The sequence below is a fragment of the Nyctibius grandis genome, chromosome 9 (assembly GCF_013368605.1).
Source record: "Nyctibius grandis isolate bNycGra1 chromosome 9, bNycGra1.pri, whole genome shotgun sequence".
NCBI classification, from domain to species: Eukaryota; Metazoa; Chordata; class Aves; order Nyctibiiformes; family Nyctibiidae; genus Nyctibius; species Nyctibius grandis.
In genome coordinates, this window is record NC_090666.1 from 42158227 (window position 1) to 42173137 (window position 14911).

General features: G+C 45.5%; 1 long non-coding RNA gene across 1 annotated transcript; it reads left to right on the top strand.

The window, feature by feature from the left end:
- The first annotated feature begins 681 nt into the window (after positions 1-681).
- On the top strand, positions 682-10392 carry LOC137667449 (uncharacterized). Its single transcript, XR_011048794.1, has 3 exons — positions 682-751; positions 8351-8405; positions 9530-10392. It is a non-coding gene; the product is annotated as an uncharacterized lncRNA (long non-coding RNA).
- The last annotated feature ends 4519 nt before the right edge of the window (positions 10393-14911 follow it).

The following is a 14911-nucleotide window of genomic DNA, read 5'->3' on the forward strand; positions in this document are numbered from 1 at the left end:
ACTCACAGGGAAACACATATACACTGACATGTTTTTTGCTTTCTGCAGGTATATCTCCTCAAAACCACACACCAGCTACCATTCTCACACAGAATATTTGCTTTCTTTGACCGTTGGTGTTAATCTCACATGATCATCTCTGTTAGTGTCCAACCAGGATATTTCAAACATTGACTCAAGAGAGGATTCAAAGGGGGGAAAAAAAAAACCCCAAACTGAGAAGAATATGAACAAGATGCCAAATATTTGTTAACTTTTTTCATTATGAGATATCATGAAGAAATGAGAAATCAGATGAACAAGTGCATCTCAACGTAACTCTCCAACTAGTCGTAGAAACTTAAAAAATAGTAGATTTTTTAAAAAAACACTGAAGCTATAAAATCACAGAGTAAAAGATACCGTATATTGCCACAAGATATTTACACATAACTAACAGCCTTGTTTTGTTCTTTTTTTCCCACCTGAATCTGGTCATTGGCACGAAGGGTAGTTCTCCTCACATGACAGCATCTGTCACAGCCTCCGCTGTTCTTTACTTAGGTCCTTTGAGAGTCTTAAAGGAAAACATTTATCAACGAGATGATGTCAAACAGCTTAATTTATCTCTCCTGCTAATCTTCCCAAGACCGCAACAGGGTTTTTTCGCATAGGCACTGAGCAGAAAGAAGATACAGCGAAGGAAGATGTCTTCAAGAATCAAAACCAGCTCTGATGGTGTTGATCAGATGTCCTAACACGAGCTTATGGGGTAAGCACAAAACTCTCATCTGTAACTCAAAATTTCTAGTTTTCAGAATATTAATTTAAGTTAGTATAAACTAGGAAAGGAAGGGGGGGGGGTTTCTTTTCAAATCTTTTCTTCTTCCTTCTATTTATAAGATAAATAAACTTTTATATTTTTAGAACAAAGGTACAAGTATCAGCTGTAAATGCCAGTGAAAAGCCATGACTGGCAGCCAGAATTTCAGGTCTTATCCTGTCTCCAACACTTGTCCCTTTGAGCAAGCCTCTGCTTTAGTACAATGAAGTAAAGATCACACAGATCTTTTATCTTTTGACAAATATTTTCATTATTATTACCATTGTTGCAAATCACTAGCTTACAGCCACTACGGCGACAGCGGCAGATGTTCTCTTATAAGCAGATCGATCTTTAATTTAGAGCCACAGACACCCAGGGAACAGTTGCAGAGGGAAAGTGGTGCAGTGGCAGACAGGTCTGGTCAGCAGGGACAGGGATCCTCTGGAGTCACGCAGGTGCATGACCAGCAATAATGGCTATCGCCTTTAAAGCACTTGGTACAAAACTGGTGGGACGAGGACTACACTACATCACACCTTTCTGGTTATTAGACATTGGAAAGGGTCATTAGCCATTGGAAGGGGCTGCCCAGGGAGGTGGTGGAGTCACCATCTCTGGAGGGGTTTAAGAAAAGCCTGGTCATGGCACTTAGTGCCCTGGTCTAGTTGCCATGGTGGTGTCAGGGCAATGGTTGGACTCGATGATCCCAGAGGGCTCTTCCAACCTGATTGATTCTGTGTGATTCTGTGGTGCCTACTGCTTCTTGGCATTGGTGGTCCTTTTTCCTTTCACTCCCTAAGGTGGGTTATTGTTGCACTTATGCTGGAGGAAGAAATATAATTTTTTCTTGGTGGCCCACCTCAGGTGCACACACAAGAATTGTCCCACCTCAGTAGCCACAATGCTGCTGGCCGTTATGACATGGTCTGGTTTTCTCACAACCTGCCAAGTTAATTTTGCCTCAACTTTTCACAGAATCATAGAATCAACCAGGTTGGAAGAGCCCTCTGGGATCATCGAGTCCAACCGTTGCCCTGACACCACCATGGCAACTAGACCAGGGCACTAAGTGCCATGGCCAGGCTTTTCTTAAACACCTCCAGAGATGGTGACTCCACCACCTCCCATTCTAATGTCTAATAACCCAAACCTATCTCTTAGTTTCAATATACATCCATTCTTCCCCCAGCTTCTCACTGAGCTCAGCAGAGCCTTACAGTGAATTTAGAGGCACAGTTGTTATGGTTTCTTATGGAACTGAGTTGAAACAATTTACCGAGAAATCATATGCCAGTCCTGGTTCATTTATATCCCAGTCCACATTCAGATCATTTACTAAGTCTTCACATGAAGTCTATTATTTCTAACAAAGCTTGGCAGCAGGGAAGTTTCATGTGGTTTTGAACAGCGTTGCCAACTTTCCACAGCACCCCAACAGCAACCAATAAATGGATGGATAAACAGCTATAACATAAATGCGTTCCCTGTCATAAATCACTTGGGATGAAAGGACATGGCTGAACACACCCTTTGCCTTCTGCAAAAACCCTGCTCAGTCCCTTAATTCTGAAATCACCTCTGCTGCCTTTTTCAGTTCAACAATTGCATTGATATTACTGAAAGATGCTCATGCCCTATGTGAGAACAGAGGGAATAAATAAAATAATTACTACTTAGGCCCCATACCTTTTTTTCACCAAGGACGTGCTTTCTTCCAAAAAAAGGGAACAAACTATGAACAGAAAGGTGTGATTAAAACAGTTCTTTTAACTTCTTTTTTCTTGGGCAAAAGAAAAGTGCTACTATCAGTCTTCCTTATGGCGTCTCACCATTCCAAGGGTTTTTCAAATTCGTGGAGGGTTCATTTGTAAAGATTCATGCACTGCCACTTTTCTTCTCAGCAAGGGTCATTAGCCATTGGAAGGGGCTGCCCAGGGAGGTGGTGGAGTCACCATCTCTGGAGGGGTTTAAGAAAAGCCTGGACATGGCACTTAGTGCCCTGGTCTAGTTGCCATGGTGGTGTCAGGGCAATGGTTGGACTCGATGATCCCAGAGGGCTCTTCCAACCTCATTGATTCTGTGATCCCTCTCCCTCTGAACTCCTCTGTCTCTCCTACGTTGCAAACTAGTTCCCACAGTATACGGAAAAGCAAACATGCAATTCAGAACAGACACGGGCTTCTACAAGAATCATGCAAGGCAAGATCACAAAACCTGCTGTAAAAGAAGATCAAGATTTAGATCAAAGCGCAATGACTATACGCAAGAAACACCATAATAAATAAATCTTCCCATCAATATACAATTCATATGTCTGTAGTCTTCTGGACCTGGAGGATGCTGACCAACTAATGGGCTGAAGTACACGTCTAAATTTCACAGAATAAACAGAATCAATCAGGTTGGAAGAGCCCTCTGGGATCATCGAGTCCAACCATTGCCCTGACACCACCATGGCAACTAGACCAGGGCACTAAGTGCCATGGCCAGGCTTTTCTTAAACCCCTCCAGAGATGGGGACCCCACCACCTCCCTGGGCAGCCCCTTCCAATGGCTAATGACCCTTGCTGAGAAGAAATGCTTCCTAATGGCCAACCTGAACCTCCCCTGGCCAAGCTTGAGGCTGTGTCCTCTTGTCCTATCGCTAGTTGACTGGGAGAAGAGGCCGACTCCCACTCTGCTACAACCTCCCTTCAGGTAGTTGTAGACTGCACTAAGGTCACCTCTGAGCCTCCTCTTCTCCAGGCTAAACACCCCCAGCTCCCTCAGCCGTTCCTCGTAGGTCAGACCCTCCAGACCCTTCACCAGCTTGGTCGCCCTCCTCTGGACTCGCTGTGAATGTTACAGACTTCAGCAAACTGTACCCTGGGCCTGAGAGCGTTTTTTTGTTATTTCTCTTTTACTCTGCCCATTTAAATGGAACATATTGATATAAAAGGTTACCAACATCTCCAACTGTAAAACGAGGGGGGAAAGCCTGCAACATGCTTCACATTCCTAACTTACATTGCTGAGCTGGTATCTCATATCCTGAAATACAATCTGCAGTAGTCCATAAAATATTAAGAGTACTCGCTAGTTGTGGCCAGTGATACTTTGCAGAAGCAGTTCCCAGCGGCAGAATGCTCTGTGAAAGGTCATTAACACAACACAAAGGTCATTAACACAACAACCACCATGAGAAATTCTTCTCTGCACTATTATTAACAGCTCTAACCAGCCATAAGGAATCTGCTGTTGCTCCTGTTGCTCGGCTCTGCAGTGGCACTAGACAATAAGATAATCACTTCATTACTGCAGTCAATAAAGTGACATTTAATTGCAATAAGGAATGATACCATCACAAATAACATCCCCTAACCCACCGGGCATTACGCCATTCTGTCCCAAGAGCAGTGTTCTCAGTGGTGCTCTTTGCAGGAGCTCGTGAGCTAACAGAAACTTCTGCAAACCGAAGTCCTCCCGTTGACCCTCCCTTGGTGACATTAACGGGGATCTTACCTGAATAACTCCCACCAAGGACAGAACAAAAAGAAACAACCAGGAAAGTACAAAATATAAACCCAAAATTCAGCCCCTTGGAAATTAAATATTTCTTTTCTTCACCGTTACGTTACACAGCATTTTCAGCACTGGGTATCACGCCATCAGGATCAAAACTACGAGCCCTCAACTTGTCTTACGTTGAGGTAAGACACTGGGGCAACCTGCTGCTCATCCCCATGCCAAAAGGGCTGTAGCTGCCCTCTGAGCCCCCCGTCCCTCCCCACACACACGTATGAAGTACAATCTCAGTCTCGTGTACAAATCTTTGCACATTGTCTCATTCATCTGCAAAAATGACTCAGGCTTCTTGATGCTTTTTTTTCTCTACAGTGAGGGAGCAAAGGGGAGGAAAATGTATTCGTTAAATAGTTTTCATTTCAATGAGTCTGGCAGACTTTCAGCTCGTTTCCTTGAAAATGATTCCAGGGGAGGCTAAACTACTGCTGACTTCATGGGGCTTTTTATAAAGCGACATAATGAGGGTGGATGGACAGAAGCAGCTGCGGAATTACCCTGGCTATGGCAAAGATGCCCTGAGTATGGCGGCCTTCAGCAAGGCAACCATCCCCGCGGCCTCCGGGCTGCTGCTGCCTTCTGACCAGCAGCGAGGAGATGCAAAGCGTGGGCTTGTCGCTGCAGGGACACTCTTCTCAGTGGTGCCCAGTGACAGGACAAGGGCAATGGGCACAAGGTGAAACATGGGAATTTCCATCTGAATATGAGGAGGAACTTCTTTACCGTGAGGGTGGCAGAGCCCTGGCACAGGCTGCCCAGGGAGGGGGGGAGTCTCCTTCTCTGGAGATATTCAAACCCACCTGGACACGACCCTGTGCAACGTGCTCTGGGTGACCCTGCTCTGGCAGGGGGTTGGACTAGATGATCTCCAGAGGTCCCTTCCAACCCTTAACCATTCTGTGATTCTGTGGGGCAGGGCACGTCAGCATCGCCGCTGCGTGGGACACGCTGGCTTTCAGGGAAGGAGACAACTTGCCTTGACTGTAGGAATGTCTCATGACAGATCTTGCTATACTTGAGCACGTTCTCAGCGTCTGCTCGTTAGGGTTACCGAAGGATGGGATGGTTTAATGCAGTCATTCACTTCACACTCTGAAAATTAAGCGTAATGATCTAACACAGACATGGGGTTACATCAGGTTCAAACACTTTTCACTACGGCACATCACCTTTGGCTTGAGTCGGTGCACGCTCCTCATCCATCGGATCGCAAAGGACATGAATCAAAGCCTATTTACCAAGTCACTGGAAACCCAACAACCCTGGGACAGTAATTGCCGTTCAGTCAGCGGGGCACAGGCAGCTCTGCAGACCCCGCCTGCCCATCCTGCCACTCGCAGCCAGTCCTGAGCTGGATTTGGCCCACGGCAGGTCGAGAGTCCAGAGGAGAGTGACCAAGCTGGTGAAGGGTCTGGAGGGTCTGACCTATGAGGAACGGCTGAGGGAGCTGGGGGTGTTTAGCCTGGAGAAGAGGAGGCTCAGAGGTGACCTTAGTGCAGTCTACAACTACCTGAAGGGAGGTTGTAGCACAGTGGGAGTCGGCCTCTTCTCCCAGGCAACCAGCGCTAGGACAAGAGGACACAGCCTCAAGCTTGGCCAGGGGAGGTTCAGGTTGGCCATTAGGAAGCATTTCTTCTCAGCAAGGGTCATTAGACATTGGAAGGGGCTGCCCAGGGAGGTGGTGGAGTCCCCATCTCTGGAGGGGTTTAAGAAAAGCCTGGACATGGCACTTAGTGCCCTGGTCTAGTTGCCATGGTGGTGTCAGGGCAATGGTTGGACTCGATGATCCCAGAGGGCTCTTCCAACCTGACTGGTTCTGTGATTCTGTGAAATACACGGTCAAGAAGAGCTTGTTGAAATGTACAGGAAAGATTCAAAAGCGATCTAACTCCTGCAGAAGTGTTTTTAAACCACAGATTTATGAGCAACAAACATGAAACAAACATTTTTGTTTGTTTAGTTGTTGAATTATTTTTGGCTTTGACAAGTAAATCATTGTCAGGTTTGAATGGAGTCGTTCCTACCATGAAACTGTCTGTTGAAAGCAGCGAAACTCATCTGTTTAAAAACAGCCCATCTCCTTCAGCCTTTAAAATTACCTGAAAACATGTTGATTTAAAATTTACTAAAGACAGACTTTTTTAAAAAAGCAGAAACTAGACAGGCTAAAGGAAGACTAGAGATAGACTTTCACAAGCGACATGCCTTCAGGAGCTCCATCAACAGTGACGTACATCTTCCAGTGAGGCCTCTGTTATTGGCCCTCATTTTAAAAGGTATTTAAGTATCTAATTGCCAGTGAAATCCACTGGAGTTAAGCAGCTACTTATCGTTAGGGACCTGGGCCCCAAGTGCTGAACTCCCACACTGGCAACTTATTTTAGCACTATAATCTTTACCCTTTGGTGGTGACGATGGTTTAAGGCGTTTCTCTCCTGGGCTGGTTGTTGTGGACACCGAAGGCGATTCCCCGTTCTCTCCGTGTGCCAGAACAACTGCCTGTGGGTTTGGGAGCAGCAGGGTGCAGAGAAGCATCCCAGGCTGGGCAGGAGGCCAGCGAAGTCCCCGTGAGATCGCTGTGTGTCTTCGATAAAAGCTCGTCCTAAGATATAAAACATTACCTTGAGTAAGGGGTTACTGGTCTTTGAAACAGACCATTAAATTACTCCGTGACATTGTCAGCATTTATTTGGGCTAAGAGGTGACCGAGTTTTTTAGCAGCACGTTCAGCTGATGATTTAGAGGAAAGATGATAGTCTACAAAACCATGATTGGCACAGGAGAGACCAGGCAGAGATAACTCTGTGTCTGTAATACAGAGCCAGCTGAAATCCATGGCTCTAGCTCTAGAGTGAAACCCAGGAGCTTTCAAAATCAGTTACAAAAACTCCAGCATGAGCAGGATTTCCACCCCAAATGCTTAACAGAAAGGCGAAAAGCTGAAAACGCAGCTGACCTGAAGAGCAAGGCCATGCAGCGCAAAGCTTAGGTTTTAATAGCTTCAGGTAGGAGTTTGGGGAAGTTCATTGTGCTCTTTCATTCATGTAAAATCAGAATAAACAGGTTTTATGCATGAGTGCCTGAATGACTAAAAAACTAGTTTTGTTAAATATCAAGTGGAGTAAATCTGAAATTCATACAATCATAGGATCATAGAATGGTTTGGGTTGGAAGGGACCTTAAAGCCCATCCAGTTCCAACCCCCCTGCCACGGGCAGGGACACCTTCCACCAGCCCAGGTTGCTCCAAGCCCCATCCAACCTGCCCTTGAACACTGCCAGGGAGGGGGCAGCCACAGCTTCTCTGGGCAACCTGGGCCAGGCTCTCACCACCCTCACACCAAAGAATTTCTTCCTGATATCTCATCTCAATCTCCCCTCTTTCAGTTTAAAATTGTTATCCCTCGTCCAGTCACTACTTGCCCTTGTAAAAAGCCCCTCTCCAGCTTTCCTGTAGCCCCTTCAGGTGCTGGAAGGTGCTAGAAGGTCTCCCCGGAGCCTTCTCTTCTCCAGGCTGAACAGCCCCAGCTCTCTCAGCCTGTCTCCACAGCAGAGGGGCTCCAGCCCTCTCAGCATCTTCATGGCCTCCTCTGGACTCGCTCCAACAGCTTCATGTCCTTCTTAAGTTGGGGGCCCCAGAGCTGAACGCAGCACTGCAGGGGGGGTCTAAACAAGAACTAAGTCACAGGTCAGGGACATTTTATGAGTGTGGGTTTGCACGGTGAGAACTGACCGAACCATTTCAGACACGGATGTCCATCACCTGCAGCTACGCCACCTCCTTAAAACACCACCTCCAGCCTAAACCGGGGCGACCAGGGCTTTCCTAGGGACACGGGCAGGCACAAGCTGAGCACCAGCGGGTTTCCCTCCCAGCATCTCGGGGACCAGCTGCTCCGGGCGAACCGATGGCGGGGCCGGACTCAGCCCGGTTTGTGGTACCGCTCCCGACACACCGCTCTCGTCCCTGCTTCTCCCTCCACAGGACCCAGTTACTAAGGAAACCAACAGCATTTACCAACGGTTAAGTGCAAAGGAAGGTAAGTTTATACGTGCCACAGTTTGGGAAATGAGGCGGTTTCTGTGACACATCCCACCCGCACAGACGGCGTGACTCAAAACCTCACCTCCTGTAAGCTGGGCCTGTTTCTCCCCCGTCCTCTTCTGCGTAAGAGGGGATCTGTTCAGCCAGGCTGGCACGCGAGGACACGGAGAGACGACCTGGCAGCTCGGGGACACGCGCAGCCCAGGCACAAGACAGAAGTCTTGTCCCAAGACTCTTCCCTTAATTCTACCCAATTCACCTTAATGGTTTATTATGCCCACGAACCCCGGAAAGGAGAGACCCGAAGCAGCTGCAGGCATTTCCCTGGGCAAAGGTAGGGCTACCTCAGATTTTTACAATAAATACGGGGTTTTGAAATTTCACACTTACGTAGGATTTCCTTCCCCTCCCCGTGCAGCTTCGTGCTTTGGGTTCCTGGCTGCTGGGGGGTGAATTAGTGCCGGGATTCAGAGCTCGTTCCTGATGAAGTCTGTGCTGCTCTGTATCATGCCAATGATTCAGAAGGTTACAAATAAAAGCAGTTTTATGACAATTAGGTCCCCAAGCCCCACGCAAGCGTTTGTGGTGCTGCAAGGCAGGGAGAGGGGAAGGGGATTTCTTTTAGTGGCAGCTCAGGCTTAAAGTGTTTGATCACCTTGGATATAGCAAAATTCCCTTAAAAAATGGTTTTAGTTTGAAGAATTTACTAATACAAAGGAGGATCCTGCCCCCATCTGGCCTCCCTGGAAGGAAGCAGCCCAAGGTGGAGCCAGAGCAAGAAATCCTTTGCAGCGGCTTCATACGGGGAGCACAGGGCAGGATGCGAACGCTGGCTCCCGAGCTGCTCCCGTGCTCAGAAAGGGGCAATAATTCAGGTTTTGGATCAAGGTTTGACTGGCAGAAAAGCCAGGAGATAATTAGAATCTTTCTGGAGCAGCTCGTCATGCTATCGGTTGTTTGTGGGGTGCAGAAAGGGAATATATGGGCTTCACTATCTGCTGCGGTGTGGGAAGGGAACCAGAGTCCCCTCAGTAAATGTGCCCACCGCCACAAACCAGAAAAACGATGGTTTGATTCACTTGGCCTCTATAAATCTCTGCCACTGTCTTACACTTCCAGGCAGAAACAGCTTTTGACAGACTACTTGGCCTGCAAAGCTGAGCTGTCTCTCCCCAAGGGCTGTGAGGAGGAACAAGGAGGAGAGACTCGTTGGTCAAAATCCGGAGGGGACCTGCTGTTTATCAGCACATGGATCATTAAAGGATTCTTTGTACAAGACATCCAGAGGGGGAGCGACGATGGGATTCACTGTCCACAACTGGATGTGGGTCACTGCCACCAGAACCTGAAAAAACCCCCCACAGATCTCACATCACAAATGTCCACACCAGAGCACCTGAACGCCACTTTATCACCACGTCTTGAGTACATTAAAAAAGGTGATCAGAAGAGTGTAGGTGTGTGGAGGAGGAAGACCCATGGATTTCTGAGGTCCTAAATGTAAAAGAGGACTGGTCTTAACTCACACCATGCAGCAGGCAAACGGTTACCAAGGAGAAACCTCACCCAGCGCAGCAGAAAGACCCTCCATGGCCAATCAACGCTTGGAGGAACTGCACTGTGGGCTCCTTCACGGAATCACAGAATCAACCAGGTTGGAAGAGCCCTCTGAGATCATCGAGTCCAACCATTGCCCTGACACCACCATGGCAACTAGACCAGGGCACTAAGTGCCATGGCCAGGCTTTTCTTAAACCCCTCCAGAGATGGGGACTCCACCACCTCCCTGGGCAGCCCCTTCCAATGGCTAATGACCCTTGCTGAGAAGAAATGCTTCCTAATGTCCAACCTGAACCTCCCCTGGCCAAGCTTGAGGCTGTGTCCTCTTGTCCTATCGCTATTTGCCCGGGAGAAGAGGCCAACTCCTTCATGGCACCTTGCCCACCGCTGGTCATAAACAAGTACAGGGCAATAAAAGATCGGTGACTACCTGTTACTGTATTAAAAAAATAAACACATCTCAACCAACGAAGCAATGGGATTATTTGTTGCTTGGTACACTGCATGCAACTGAGTATTTCCTAAAAGCACAAGAAAATGCCAATCACAACCATAAGGGAAGACTTACTGCCTTGCACAGCCTCACGTGGTTATGCTAAACAAATACAAAATTATTATAATTTATACATATAAACATATTCCCTTGAAAAAAGAAGCTGTCAAGCTTACTCTGAAAACAGTACGGTGAATCTAAAATGAAGAAATTCTCTGGCCAACTTAATACAAACAGGTTTATTAATTGTTTACACAGCTCTGATACGCATCCATTAACTCAGGTTTCAAAGCAATACATACAGGGAACGGGGGGGTGTCTGTCAGGATTCAACAGCACAAGGCCCTCAGAAGCAAGTCGTCAACAGTACCAGCATTTGTACTAAATCTTGATTTATGTACAAAAAATTTAGACAATTTTCATTGTTGTTCCATGATCTGCACCTCTTTGCATGACCCCAGCAGTTTGCCTACATATATATATACACACACACAGATATCTGGAGAAAAAAGTCTTCCAATTCTGAAGAATCAGGGGCAAAAAGACAGAACAAAAACGTTAATACCAAGATTTAACTCTGAAGACGTCGACTATTCTGTAGTTTTGCATCTAATTCAGGCTCATGTTAAGGAGCCAAATTCAGAGAGAATAGATCAATAGGGACTGTGCAACAAAACCGTAATGACACGACCTGTGATGTTAAAAGTGGTAATAGGATCAAAAAAGTACTATATTATGTTTTAAATTTAAAAAAAACAACAATTAAAGAGAACACAGCAGTCTTTAACTTTCATACAGTCAAGAAAAAAAGCCACAAACAGCATTTTCTGTTAAAAAGTGTATTTACAGTCTCACACCCCAGATGCCAAGGACCAAGCCAAGGCTCGTTTCAGCAGCTCTGCCCCACGCAAGGTGCTCAGCTGTGGGATGCAGCAGTAAAAGTCAGAGGTCAGCAGTGGCAAACAAGGGGTTTGTGCGCAGTTAAAAAGAATAAAGGTATTTAATGCTGAAACCATACCAAAAGCCTTCAGAAATACGTCTTTTGTGTGTATTTTGCATGGGCCAATGTGAGGAGCTACGGACGAAGATCAGACAGCACCAAGGGATGCGAGGCAGGGCCACGGCCCGAGGAACGAACAGGGCAGAGGAACCCTGGAGTGAACCAGGCAAAAATAAGTATCTGATAATGGGGCCTTTTTTTTTTAAAAAAAATCACCTTATATTTAATCTGACTGCAAAGAAGGAGTTTTCGGAGAAGCCGTAGCAAAGTCAAGGAATAACGGGGTTAAGAGGAAAAGAAAGAGGCAGATGCCACCAACAGAGGGGCTGACGCATTTAGTTAGTCCTCAAGACTCATTTAACGACATCATCTGCCTCTGCACTACTTAAAACTTACTCTACAACAAGATTACCCCTCGGATACAAATATTGAGCAGTTAGAACTAAAGCAACAAGTCCAAAATTAACACAGCTCACACTCACGACCAAACTCATCCCCAGCACCAAACAATCTCCCAAGACAAACTCCATCATCACAGGCTTGGCAGATCTGCGCCTTTCACCCCCGTAAGGCCAGGACAACCCCAGGCACTCGGGCAGAAATCACATCTTTCCTTGAAAACTTCCACCACGACACACGTACCCAAAAGTTTTAATGCAAACAGAACAATTTTGACAAGTGCTTTCAACTTAAAATAATCAATACCAGCAGGCTCTCACGCCGGAGCAATTCTGACACCATCATAAGTGTGTATGTGTGATGTACACAGCTCCCCCCCCAAATCTAGACCAAATTTGCATTTCACCTCTTCAACAAGAATTAAAAGAACTGAACGAGTTCCCTTGAACTAATGGAAAAGCAGATTTTAAAAGCCAGGAAAGGCAGAAAGAGGTAAGGGGGGAACAACTCAAGGAATGTTCTGATAAAATTTCAGGAAAAAGTTACTTAATAGACTCATAATTGAACTTTATTATAATAAATAGCTTTATAAAAAGTTTTAGCTAAATTACTTGAATAAACATGCTTAAATTTCAGACACAAAAGTGCTCAAGCCAGGAAACGCCAGCCCTCACAAGTCTCTGTATTGATCTGAAGCAATAATTTTGTCTGTTCTGGAATGAAATTCCGTTGCAGTATCAGTGTTAGCCACGTCCTTTGTGCATTTCTTTCAGAAAGAAGACAAACTTTGTAGGAAGAGAAGTACAAAATACAAGTGATCAAAGGAAAGATGACCCTGGTCATATGATTGTGGTGTGTACACGTGGACTTCGTGACAGACAGATAATACACTGTAACGTAACGACATCATTAGGATACTCATCTGAGAAGTTTACGTCACACTCAGACAATCCCAGGTTGGTGTTGGAGGTTAGTGTTATAATCCAGGATGTGGCAGAGCCTCGGGAGAAAGAGCTCGGTTCCCTCCGACCCCGGCTCCCGGAGAGCCAAAGGGCAGACGCACAGGACTGCAGCTACAGGATTCAAGGTTTGGGGAAAGAACGTAGTAAGAAAGTTGAAGACATGTCAAAAACATTCAGGAAAACGTAAACCGGACAGTTTAAACTGGATCAGTCACCATTCCTCTATCATATCCTACCAGTTCTTCCATTTATTAGCCACCACAGTGCTCAGACTTGCCAAGCAGAGAGGTTTTGGTTTGTTTTTTTTTAATCTTTAAATCTCTCCACAGGAGAATACATCTGTCTTGACTACCTCTTCCACCCTCCACAGCGTGTGACACAGGAAGTGTTTAGGCAGGAGTAACGCTGAGCTGATGATTTACAAACAATGATTTATAGCTTCTAGGGAAGCAGCATTTTCTAACTTAATTCAGTATCAGTTAAATTTTCTAAATTTACAGAAAAGCTTAAAAAACCCCACCCAGCTTGTGGTGGTAGAAAACAATTCTATTCAAGTCACATTTGTATTTATATATGCAAACTATATGCAAAGATGTTTTTCTTTCTTAGTGCCATTCTTCACGACATCAGATCACTCTTGTCCCGTAATTCTCAACGATGCACCACTGAAAGGCTTAATAACATACATTTCAATTAGCTGGAAAACTATTTTCAGACATAATTAGTCCAACAGTAGCGAAGTTAAATGTTTTACTAGCCAATTAAAAAGGAACCACTTATATGAGGATGCTTACAAGGCCAAGTATTCTTGGATTAAGTTATTTAAACAGAGTTCCTTGAAAAGAATTCCAGCTAACCAATCCAAGGACAAATTTAGTATTTCCTCTCACAAAGAAAGCAGCTATGTGATGTCTGATAAACGGAAAAGCACTTGGAATGTAGAGGATAGAAAGAACTGTAACAAATTCAGCATAAATCATGTCAAAACTGGCGTGTAGGGAGGGGAAAACACTCATTTACACACATTTAGATGCTTTTATAGAAATGCATCTATTTTAAGGAAAGCAGAAATTGTAGCACAGCAAGAAAAAAACACTTATTGAATTAGTTTGAGGCACTTGAGCTGCACAGGCTGTAGGAGGTGCCCATCAGATACGTTTAACATTCACACACGCACACGTACACCTACGGACAGACCACAGAACACCCAGGAAAGCAGCTGTTGAGCCTCCCTGAAAACACAAAAAAGAAAAAAATTGAAACTAGGTAGATCCCTAAGAACTAATTTCATGAAGAACAAAGGCAAAGTAATCACAGCTTTAGCTGAAAGGCAACGCAACACGCAGAGGGGGAAAACACAAAAGCACTCCAAAGCAAGGTCATGACTCATGGTAAGACAATCACTTCTAAACAATAACGAGCGAAGCTGAAAGCAGCATTGATCCCAAGTTAACTTGGGACAGAGTTGTGAGAAAAATGGGAATTGTCCTCCAGGGAAAAGAATAAAGAGCTGCAAACAAGCAGCATATACAAAAAGGGTTTGTGTGTGCACAAGTTTGCTCTTCTCCAGCTCTAAATTCAAAACCATTTCTAACATCACACAAAAGGCAAGGTGGGTAGGGAAGGACCGGCACAGCCACCACACTACCACGAGGGTACCTATTTGCATATTCTTCTAACGTTCATCTCATTAGTATCTGAGCAAACACCCTTGTTCTCACGAAGAACCTTCAGGCAGACAAACTTTCCTACAAGAACTTCCACGGCAACATCTGCATGACACTACTCCGCCTTGTGAAACAAAGAAGTGAACCATGCAGAATCTGAGAGGCCACAGAGAGTAGAAGTGGCCAGATACTGAGAGGGGAAAAGAGTAAACGTGTTTACTCATGTGTAATAACGCCTGGTTGCAACATAAGCCATACCTGGAAAGAGCCACCACACTTCCATTGTACGGCCGTACTAAGTCCTACAAATTGAAGCGAGGGAGTAAGCAGCAAATTTCAGCAAGAGGCAGACACCATAATACTGCTCTGTGACTTTTCTTCCATTAATAGAAACAACCTGTTTTCTTAAAAGCAAACAAA